Here is a 10,267-nt window from a genome sequence, read left to right on the forward strand (position 1 = left end):
GGGCGACATGTTCCGCGCGGTGAATGACATCGACGTGCCCAAGACGGTCCCGCTCGTCCTCTCGTACACGTGCATCATGCTCGCCATGTACGTGGCGCGCATGGACGCGATGCAGGCACACGCGCTTGTCGGGCATGTCAAGGTCGTCGACGCGTACGACACGACCGCCGGTGTGAACATGCCGGGATCGTATGCCGCTGGCGTCGACTCCAAGGCGGGCATGAACATGTTCCCGACGCCCGACTACTTCCCTCACGGGTGGCGCGAGCCCGAGAAGCCCATCTACATCCGCTGCGCAAACAACGACTACCTCAAGGCGAAGGGCGTCGGCACCGCGTACGCCTTCGCGCTGGCTGACCCGACCAAGCCGCAGGACACCAAGGTTGTGAACACCGAGTGGGTGAACGCGCTGTACGCGCCCGGACTCGCCATGCCTCTCGTCAGCGTCAAGGAGTGCAAGGCGCAGAACATCGTGGTCCGCTTCGACCTCTGCCCACCACGCTTCAACTACCCCTCCGGGCAGACCATCTACTTCGGGGAGGACTTCAACATCCACCTGATGCCGCTCGGCGCATCCGTCGGCGCCAACGCCGCCAAGGCCATCGTGCGCGGCAAGCCGGGGCGGCGCCCGACGGATGGCACCTTCTGGCGGCACGCCCTGTGCATCTCCGGCGACGCGCTAAAGGACCTCAGCAAGATCGCGGACGGCGTGCCAGACCTCTCCAAGATGGATCGCAACGAGGGCCTCGACGACGCCGCGCTGCAGGCGAACGCCAAGTACCACGCGCGGCGCAGCACCGGCCGGCCACTGGCCACTCGCTTCGGGGGCTCGTCGCACTACGACCTCTGGTCGCCCAAGGGTGTGGTAGGCGTCGATGGACACTGCTACGCACTCATGGTCGTCGACGAGCACACCAGCACCATCACGCCGTACATCCTGCAGACCAAGGGCCAGACGCCTGCCTACCTGCGCAAGTACTTCGCCGAGAACGAGGGAAAGGACGGCCACACGTTCCGCGGAGGAGTTGCGTTCTGCGACAACGAGGTCGTCCTCAACTCCAGCGCCGTGCGCGAGCTCTGCCTCAAGTACGGCATCACCCTCCGCAACAGCTGCCCCTACGAGCCGTGGCAGAATGGGGCGTGCGAGCGTGCGAACGCTACCTGCGGCAGGATCGTGCGGGAGATGATGGCACGCGCAGGGGGGCATGGCGCCGCCCAGCTCTACCAGTACTGGGGCTACGCCTGGGTGTACGCGGCCACCATCGCCAACGCCACCTTCGCCGTGCGCGACACCGGCAAGTCAGCGTACGAGCTCAAGACCGGGCAGCGCCCCAAGATGAACATGTTCTACCCGTGGGCGTGCAAGATGATCGTCAAGTCGCCCTCCCACCTTGTGGCGAACGGTGTCTCACCCACGGGCGAGATGGCGGCCTTCCTCGGCATCTCGCGCACTTCGCCCGGCTGGAAGTACGTCATCACCGAGGGTCCGCGCAAGGGGCACATCGGCACCACCACGCAGGCGACATTCTGCGTCAACGAGCTCTGGAACGGCATCGAGTACCGTGCTCCTACCTCCGACCTCACCCCGACGGACATCGAGGGCGCGTGGCCGGAGCCTGTGACCGCGGACGAGACGCCCGACGAGTCGGACAAGGCTACGCTCGACAACAACGTGACCCGCGGCGACTCCGTCTTCCTCCCCACCACCGACAACCACGCCGGGGGGCTGACCCTCGACGAGGAGGTGGTGATCATGCCAGACCCGGCCAACGACGGCAACGTCAACCCGCCCGCAGCGGGTGCGCCTGCGCCGCGCACCACCCGCAGCCGCGGCGGCGTCTCGACGGGCGAGTACAACAACATGCTCAACGCCCGCCTCGCCGCCAATGCCACGCCCTTCGGCATCTGGGCGGCTGCGGCGGCCGCATCCCCATCGTCGTCGGTCTACCGCAACACCACGGACCAGTGCGTCGCGTACATGTCGAGCGTGGACGGCCAGATCATGCCCATGCCGGACAACATCGTGCCCAAGCACTACAAGGACATCGCCAACATCCGCGACCCCAAGCTGCGCGACGCGTGGTACAAGGCGTATGACACCGAGTTCCTCGGCCTCATCCAGAACGGCACGCTCAAGCCCATGCGCCGCCCCGCCAAGGTGCGCGTCCTCCCGCTGAAGGAGATCGCCTCCCGGAAGTCCGACGGCCGGTGCAAGTGGCGCGGCTGTGTCATGGGCAACCTGATGCGGCCCGGCGTCGACTTCACCAAGACCTTCGCGAGCGTCGTCCGCTACGGCACGACCCGCACCGTGCTCAACGTGGCCGCGCAGGAGGACATGGAACTCATCACGTGCGACCAGCCCATGGCGTACACCTGGGCGGAGCGCGGGGAGGGCGAGACCTGGTACTGCGAGATGCCGAAGGGGCTCAAGGGCAAGCCCGAGTACTGCTACATCGACCCCATCACCGGCGAGGAGAAGGACATGGTGTGCGAGGTCGGCAACCTCTACGGCGCACCGTCCGCAGGTAACGCTTGGTGGAACCACGTCAAGTCCATCAACAAGGCGTTTCCTGGGCTCGTTCAGTCCGAGGCGGACCCGAGCTGCTTCGTCCTCACCCGCAACAGCACGAAACTCATCGTCGTCATCTACGTGGACGACTTCGGCATCTTCCACTCCGGGACCACCGCTGGCAGGGCGCTCGCGCACGAGTACATCGAGCACTTCAACAAGCACGTCGGCAAGCCGCTCAAGGTCCACGAGGGAAAGGTGCACGAGTTCCTCGGGCTCAACATCACCAAGACGCAGACCGGTTTCAAGCTGTCTGCCAGCAAGTACATCGACACGCTGCGCGCGCGCTTCTTCCCGTCAGGCGTCACGCACGCGGGCTACAAGGTGCCCGCGGACAAGGACCTCCCGTCCATCGTCATCAGTGCAGCCGAGAAGAAGACCGCGCCCGACCCGCAGCTCCTCCAGCGCTGCCAGTGCCTCATCGGCAGCCTCATGTTCGCCACCAACGCGCGCCCCGACATCCAGTACACCGTCTCGCAGCTGGCGCGCTGCATGGCTTGGCCTGACGCGAACATCGAGGCCGCCGCCGAGCGCTGCCTCATCTACCTCATCGGCACGCAGGACCTCGGCCTCCACTACGAGCGCGTCGCCGACCCCAAGCTCTTCGGCTGCTCCGACGCGAACTGGTGCACCCGCCAGAGCACCTCCTGTTGAAGACCGACGACCGCGCAGCCGTCTAGTCTACGGCCACACACACACACATAGTGTCCTTACCACCCCTGGACTGCATCTGCGCAGTTTCGTACCGCTGCGGCGCGGTTTTGCAAAAACCGTTCTGCAGCGGCGCGGTTTTGCCCTTCACCCGCAGCCTGGATTGATAGTCATTGTGGGTGTGGGGGCCGCGGGCCAGGACTTTTGTTTGAACAAAGTTTTGACAGTACATTTCTGTCGGGCCTTGGAACAGCTTGTGAGTGGTCACTGAAGACCTTCACAGTTGGTGGCGGCGGGGCAACGATCCCCGAGACATTACCCTACCTGCACGGTACCGAATCCGACATGTCGTCGACGGACAAGCTGGTGATTCCGGCCTACAAACAGAGCTCCGAGCGGGAGTTCAACGAGTGGTTCCGCAACCTGCGGACCGCGGCGAAGCAACACAAGTACCTCCTCGACATCATCGAGGTGGGCACCATCCGGCCGGGCGCGGAGCGCGAGGCCGAGGCGGTCGCGCTGCACGTGCGCTACAAGAACATCGGCACTGCGGACGGCCTCATCCCGGCCATGATCGACAAGTTCTTCAAGGACCTGTCGGTGACTCTGTCGCGCCAACTCTACGGTGCGCTGCAGAACGCCGTCAAGGACGACGACACGCTGGCCGAGATGTTGGCGGACGAGGACGCCGACCACTACGACGACATCAAGAAGGGCATCGCGGCGATCAAGTCGCTCATCGAGTCGGAGGACACGAACTCCAAGAACGTGCGCACGAAGGCGCTGCGCGCGGATCTCGAGAAGGCGTACTCCCCCGACGCTCTCAAGGACCTCACGTCCGCGAGCCTCGCCAAGTTCAAGACGGGCATCGAGCAGGCGAACAAGTTGCTCAAGGACTCCCAGTGGCACCTCCCCGACGAGGTGATCGAGGAATACATCCTCGACGCGATCGCCGCCAAGGGGGCCACGCTCGGCGCAAACATGCGCGTGCAGATCGGCGTGCAGCGCCAACTCGCCGCGCAATCGGGCAAGACGTACGGCCTCAAGGCGTCCACGCTCGCGATGCAGGGCATCCTCGACCAAGACAACGCGGACCGCGCCAACGACGTCGACGACATGTTGTCGTAATGTCCCGGGGATCGTTGCCCCGCCGCTACCAACTGTGAAGGTCTTCAGTGACCACTCACAAGCTGTTCCAAAGACTGACAGAAATGTACTGTCAAAACTTTGTTCAAACAAATGTCCTGGCCCGCGGCCCCCACACCCACAATGACTATCAATCCACGGCTGCGGGTGAAGGGCAAAACCGCGCCGCTGCAGAACGGTTTTTGCAAAACCGCGCCGCAGCGGTACGAAACTGCGCAGATGCAGTCCCTGGGTGGTAAGGACACTATGTGTGTGTGTGTGGCCGTCGACTAGACGGCTGCGCGGTCGTCGGTCTTCAACAGCCCCCCATCCTCGCATCGGGTAGCGAGGCTGAGGATCTGAAGAAGCTAGACGACTCCTGCATCTCCTACTATCGCGCGAACAATTGCGCAGCCTCCTCAAGGGTGGAGGACTAAAAGTGACTCGGGGAGCTCCAGGAGCGCCCATACTGCCGGTTGTCGACTACATTTGATGAAGGGGAAGTCGGCGTTTCCCCTCTGCGCCGTCCTAGGCGGTGTCGTTCATGATCTCCTTGCGGAACGACTCGAACTCCTTGCGCGGGAGCGGCTTGGTGAAGAAGTCGGCGAAGTTCTTAGGCTCGCGGACGTGAGGTCCTTGAGAGCGTCGGGGGAGTACGCCTTCTCGAGATCCGCGCGCAGCGTCTTCGTGCGCACGTTCTTGGAGTTCGTGTCCTCCGACTCGATGAGCGACTTGATCGCCGCGATGCCCTTCTTGATGTCGTCGTAGTGGTCGGCGTCCTCGTCCGCCAACATCTCGGCCAGCGTGTCGTCGTCCTTGACGGCGTTCTGCAGCGCACCGTAGAGTTGGCGCGACAGAGTCACCGCCAGGTCCCCGAAGTACTTGTCGATGATGGCCGGGATGAGGCCGTCCGCAGTGCCGATGTTCTTGTAGCGCACGTGCAGCGCGACCGCCTCGGCCTCGCGCTCCGCGCCCGGCCGGATGGTGCCCACCTCGATGATGTCGAGGAGGTACTTGTGTTGCTTTGCCGCGGTCCGCAGGTTGCGGAACCACTCGTTGAACTCCCGCTCGGAGCTCTGTTTGTAGGCCGGAATCACCAGCTTGTCCGTCGACGACATGTTGTCGTAATGTCCCGGGGATCGTTGCCCCGCCGCCACCAACTGTGAAGGTCTTCAGTGACCACTCACAAGCTGTTCCAAGGCCCGACAGAAATGTACCGTCAAAACTTTGTTCAAACAAAAGTCCTGGCCCGCGGCCCCCACACCCACAATGACTATCAATCCAGGCTGCGGGTGAAGGGCAAAACCGCGCCGCTGCAGAACGGTTTTTGCAAAACCGCGCCGCAGCGGTACGAAACTGCGCAGATGCAGTCCAGGGGTGGTAAGGACACTATGTGTGTGTGTGTGGCCGTAGACTAGACGGCTGCGCGGTCGTCGGTCTTCAACACCTTTTCGAGGTCCGCGCGCAGCGCCTTCATGCGCACGTTCTTGGAGTTCGTGTCCTCCGACTCGATGAGCGACTTGATCGCCGCGATGCCCTTCTTGATGTCGTCGTAGTGGTCGGCGTCCTCGTCCGCCAACATCTCGGCCAGCGTGTCGTCGCCCTTGACGGCGTTCTGCAGCGCACCGTAGAGTTGGCGCGACAGAGTCACCGCCAGGTCCCCGAAGTACTTGTCGATGATGGCCGGGATGAGGCCGTCCGCAATGGCCAATGCCGACGTTCTTGTGGAGCGCCACGTCGCTGTTGCAGCAGACGCTGCCGGGCGCGTACGGCGTGTGCGCAGACGACGAGACGGCGCTCATCGACGACGAGGCGTTCAACGTGGAGGCGCACGAGGCGCTCGAGTCGGCCGTCCAGGCGCTCGGGTACTACACGTGCGCGGTCAAGGAGGCGCGCAAGTCGCTCATGCCCGCCGAGCCGCTGCTGCAGCTCATCGAGAAGCTCGAGGTGGCGCAGGCGCGCGTCAACGCGCTCACGGCCAAGACGATCGAGGCGGCACGCGCGGCGGCGGCTGCGCCGCACGCGGCGGCTGCGCCGCGCGCGGCGGCTGCGCCGCCGGCTGCGCCAGCGGCGCCAGCACGCGCCGCGCGCTCGCCTTCGAATGGGCGCACGCCTGACGCCCCGGCGGCGGCATCTCCAGCGGCGTCTGGCTCGCGCTTGACGCGCAGCTCGCCAGCTGCATCCGACAAGGCGCTCGGCAAGCGGAAGGCACGCAAGTAGAGACCTGTGTAGCTTCCTCTTTTCTCTTATAACCTTCCTTTTCCTTTCCCATCCCTTCCCGGCCTCCGGCCGGCGCCTGCGGCGCCAATCTTTTTTTTCTTTTTCTCGCAACACTGTAAAAAAAATGCCTTATTCGCCACGCTCTCACCCCCACGCGCGGAGTGTCGCCAGTACGCTCCCGCCAGCCCTCCTGCTGCCGGCCAGCCCAAACGCCCAATGTTCCACAAGAAGCGCTCCCGGGTCAACGCGCTGCACGAAGGAACTCAGGCCGTCCTCGCCGAGCTCAAGGCGAGCCAGGTCCCTCCGCAGCTCCGCCCCACGAGCTCCTCCGCGCAACAGCAGCTGCGCCACCCGCACGACCACCCGCTCGTGGCGGAGTACAGCCTCTTCCGCTCGTGCGTGCTCTTCATCGTGTGCGTCGCCTTCGCCTTTGGCCTCGCCGCCCTCGCCGTGCTCCTCTTCCACGAGGAGAGCGGCCTGGCGTCGCCGCGCTTCTGGTGGCTCTCGCTGACCGCCACCAACGCCGCGCTGCTGCTCTACTCGCTCTGGAGCTGGGTGACCGAGGAGGTCAAGGGCCGGCCCGCCGACAGTTGGCTGGGCTCGACGCTGGGCCGCTGCATCTGGGGCGTCGCGCAGGGCTCCGCGTGCTGCTCCGAGCGCAAGCTGCCTCGCTCTCCTCCCGCGTGCGACGCGAGGCAGTACGCGATGCCGGACGACGCGTGGCACTGCCCTTGGGGGCCATGCGTCCTCGTCTGCGCGTGCTACCTCTACCGCTCGCTCTGGCAGCACTGCACCGTCGAGCGGCTGTGCATGGACGTCTGGCCGCGCAGGCGCCTCGACGAGGCCTCCTCCCCGCACAGCGCCTTCCTCGTCGAGGCGGCGCTGAGCCCGCTGATGGGGCGGCTGGTCGCGAGGCGCCTTCCGCACCGCCCCCCGCCAGCGGCGCGCCCCCTCCGCCGCGGCCAGGCTCCCCGCGCCGCCCGCGCCGCGCGGACCGCCCACCCCGGCGCCGGTCCCGCGCAGCGTCGGCGAGTACGTCTTTGTCACCGAGTGCATGATCCCGAACGCCATCTGGGGCCGCGACGCCTGGCTGAAGCCGCTGCTCGTCCTCCTCGTCGCGAGTGCCGAGGTGGTGAGCGACGTCGGAGTTATCAAGCGGCACTACGGCTTCTTTGCCGTCGAAAACTCCATATGGCTCGCCATGTTCTCCCTCTTCTTTGTGCGCGCCGCCCCTCTGAAAGCGGCGGCGGCCACGCATGCCAGGGGGCGCGGCGACTCACCCGGCGCCGCCGCCTCGCGCGCCAGGCGAGCACGCTGCGCTGCAAGTGGGTGGCGTACAGCCGGACCGACCCGTACGAGCGGCCCTCCATCCTCGTCTCCTGCCGCATGCTCGCCCTCGCCCTCGCCGCCGTCCTCGTCACGTACAACGCCGTCGAGGACGTGCCCATGTACTGGCGCCTCTACCGCGAGAAGGTGGTCACCGGACAGGCAGACCCGGCCTCGCCCCTGTTCGGCGAGTACGACCTGCCATTCCTGTTTGGCATCCGCCACGGGCTGCAGTGCCAGAAGATGCTCTCGCTCGACGACGACGAGTGGCGGCCGGTGATGCTCTGGATGAGCCTCAACTACGTCTCACTGCCGCTGTGGATGTGCTGCGTGTGCGCCATCACGGGGCGACACGCGGTGGTGGGATTCAACCAGCACGGCGACGGCGGAAAGAGGGTATGTGACTGAGGCACTGAGAGACACTGAGACGCGGGGCGGCATGATTGTTCTCGGTTTACACGGCGCACGCGCATGGTTCATGATACGACGTCAGAGTACTTACACACATACTTATTACTATATTATTACTTATACAATTTTCTCTGGGCCGGCGCGCCGGCGCGCGGGGGCCCCACAGCGAGGGTGTCCAGGGGGGGGGGCGGGGGGCATGGCCCGCCGCAGGCGCCGATTTTTCGGGTTTTTTGCTTTTTCGGCGATTTTTACTTGTTTTCATGGGAATTCGGCGTACTTGCGGCCATGCGCTATCACGCCTTGCGACATCCTTTCGCGTTTCGGCGAGCAGCTGCTGACCGTGCCAGATGCTGCACAATTGATCACCTGAATAGCTCGCGGCCTTAGTATCACAAGCATTCAGTGACGACCTAATCGTACGGTCAGTAGGAAGGTGTCCTTCCATCGTGTGCACGCTTCTGGCGCAATGCGCGTCGCCTCGGATTGGCTGCTGGCACTCTCGACTCAGGCTATGCCTACACAGCCTCGCGCGCATGGGCAGTCAAGAGGGACCACGCACCTTCTCAGGACAGCGCCGGTGCCTCTCTCTTGGACCGGCAAACGTGGTGGTCTCGTGTCACCAATGTGGGACCAGTGCGCGGCATCGCGCCATCGACAGCTCTGAACTTGCGCCTCACCACTGCGACCGGGAAGGCCGCCAAGTGGGCCAGCACAGGTCGCACATTGTGGCAGCAGTCAGCAGTTGTCTGATAGCTAGAGCAGCAGCGTCAGGGTCGCAGGGTCGGATCGTGTCAAGCCTCTCGCCCGGCCGGCCGCGTGCAGACGTCGGCCTGTCTGCTGTCTGGAGTGATCTGTCGGCGGTCAGTACGACCGATCAGGTCGGAGTTTTCTGATAATTGGAGGGTCTATCTGTATGTACTCCTCGAGATCTCTCCGAATCTGCCCTCTGATTAACCGTGCTCATTCGGGAAGTCGGTGCTAGTAGAGACTAATAGAGCCGGAGCCCCGTTTGCGTTTCCGCACTGCGGCGCGGCGCACGGTGCCTCCGGGGGCCCCCGCGCCCCCCCAGAGACAAATTTCGTGGCTAGATTTGGGCTGTGGTTCATCGCACCGGGACGAGTCGACAAGCCGTCGCGCATCCCATCGACTTCTAGAACCCTGGTCCTGAGGCTGAGCCGTGTTGTCTGAATGTCTGTTCCACTGTTGAGCGCTCTAGGCCTCAGGTGCGCGCCCAGGCCCACTGCGCCCCGCTGCAACGAGGAGTCCAGATTCCTGCTTCCTGGCTGGAACCCGTGTGACACAGCCCGCGTGTGCGCTGCATGTCATGTGTCGTGCCGGGCTGGTCAGTGGTCTGCGCCGTCGGACCGTGCAGTGCAGTATCATCACGCCGCGGATGGCAGCTTTGCGCCACCAGCACAGCTTTTGCCACTCCGAGTGCCACCAACTCTGTTGCGGGTCACGGCGTTGATTTTTGTGCCCTCCAACGGCCCAAATGAGTCGTCGCGGGCACCCGCGGCCGTGACTAGAGCATGGGTGTTACACCTTGCCCGCACGCACGGTGCGTTGGAAGGGCTTGCCGGGAAGGAGAGAAACGACACGGCGATGCACGGCGACGCAGAGGCTGTTCGCCCACGCCTCGCCGTACGACACCAACCAGTACAACAAAGCGAAGTAGATCACGGCGCCATACGCCCAGCACAAGACGCAGCCTGACATATCAGCCGAGCCCAAGCGGAAGTGCCCGCCGGCGGCCTCTTTTCCAAAAAAGAATTTGACCGCTCCCTCGCACGACACTGGTTGTCCGTTTTCTTTCTTTCTTTGGGCACGGGACTGGCGCCACACTGGCACTAACACAGGTACACCACTGGAGCCGCCTAAAAAGCGACTCCCGCGAGGGCGGCGAGGCACTTAGCTCCGTCTCGCCGCAGGCAAAAGCTCATTCACAATCTGCTCTGCGATTGCCGT

This window comes from Emiliania huxleyi (genome assembly GCF_000372725.1).
Source record: "Emiliania huxleyi CCMP1516 chromosome Unknown EMIHUscaffold_145, whole genome shotgun sequence".
In the NCBI taxonomy this organism is placed as follows: domain Eukaryota; phylum Haptophyta; order Isochrysidales; family Noelaerhabdaceae; genus Emiliania; species Emiliania huxleyi.